The sequence below is a fragment of the Dendrobium catenatum genome, unplaced genomic scaffold, assembly GCF_001605985.2.
Source record: "Dendrobium catenatum unplaced genomic scaffold, ASM160598v2 fragScaff_scaffold_1398, whole genome shotgun sequence".
In the NCBI taxonomy this organism is placed as follows: domain Eukaryota; kingdom Viridiplantae; phylum Streptophyta; class Magnoliopsida; order Asparagales; family Orchidaceae; genus Dendrobium; species Dendrobium catenatum.
The window spans coordinates 1,038,725-1,040,330 of NW_021319860.1; positions in this window are offsets into that span (position 1 = coordinate 1,038,725).

Consider the following 1,606-nt stretch of genomic DNA (forward strand, 5'->3'; position numbering starts at 1 on the left):
AATTCCGATTCTTCCAATTTCTATCGTGTAACACATCTATATGATGTATATTTGTTACATCAAACAAAGATCTTCCCTCTAATGAAGGAGCAATTATTACATCCGGTGTCCGAATGCGTTCAGAGACCAATAACAACATGCCACGTCACCTAAACTTGGTATTTTGAACTTGGTATTGCTCGGTATACATTCAGACCATTCGGTTTTTGACCGGGTGTAATAATTTCTACTAATGAAGGGCCTCATTTGTAATCTACTGCAAATATTAGTTGATTCTTTCAAATTGGGTTAGGCCTGTGGGTTTTCCTTTTTTCAGGCTTTTCACTTTAAAATTTTGGTCTCTTATAAATATTGCACAATATATTTTTATTTGATTATATGTTGAATCTTCGTACAAAGCTAAGCCGTTAAACTTTATATTCGTCTATCGCCGCAAATATTTGAGGATGCAACAATCATACAAATTTGAAAAATGCATCCCTAAATATGATTGTTCTCATAATAAATTGAGAAAAAAAAAAGACCTAATATCCTAAAGAAATGTTTATATTCAATAACTTTTGCTAAAAATTACTATTGAATATTTTTCTGTTCAGAAAATTGTAAGAACGTTAAGTTATAATTTTTTTTCTCCTTTCAAAATTAATTTCTCTCTTAGTTTAGGAATATCATTAAGGTGGATCTGAATTTGGGTTAAACCGTTTACATCAATCAAAATAATGATACTAATTTCATATAGTTTCAAAAAAAAAAAATCTTAAGAGATCTTAGTTTTTTAATAGCTTTGTCGGTGTGCGATCGGACTCCACAGCTTTCTGGCACGAGAAACATATGTGAGAGATATAATCTTGGAATTTTTTGAACTTATATAATGTTTAAATTTTATGTCTAAATATTTCAAACTTAAGAAAGAAGAATAGTATTAAAAATAATAAATGGCTAAATGTATGTGAATATTGTAAGAACATTTCATTTTATTTTTCATCATAATGGGAGTTCAAATTTGATGGATGAATTCAAATTAATTTCTCCTATGAAAAATATATTGAAAATAATCACAAAATTTAAATGTTATAAATATATTAAAAATTTATATTTACTACACATAAAATAAAAAAATAGATTATTCTAATTGATTTTTGATTAAAATGAGCTCAGTATATCAAATTTATTTTATGTTTTATATCATTTATTTTTGTTGCGGGCTAGAACATACCCGGCGATAGAGTTAGAAAATGTTTGTCTCAGCGTTGTACGGATATCCAACGCACAAACAAAAGAAAAATGTAACACAAGAATTTTACGTGAAAACTTTGGAAAAAGAAAAAATCACGGGGTCATGCATAGTTGAAAAGGATTTAGCTAGTGTTTGCTTAGTTACAAGTGCCTGACTCATCCATGAAATTGAGGACGATCAGATTACAATAATCAACTCCTGGGTTGAAATTCAATTACAAACGGTGATCGGAAATCCGACGACGTTTGAAGGTCAGACAGAAATCCTCTAGTGTGTACTAACATTTTAGGAAAATCAACTCCAAGCTATGAAGACTTCAAATCAAATTTAGCAAATATTCATTTGTAAATTATAAGTTTTGAATTGAGA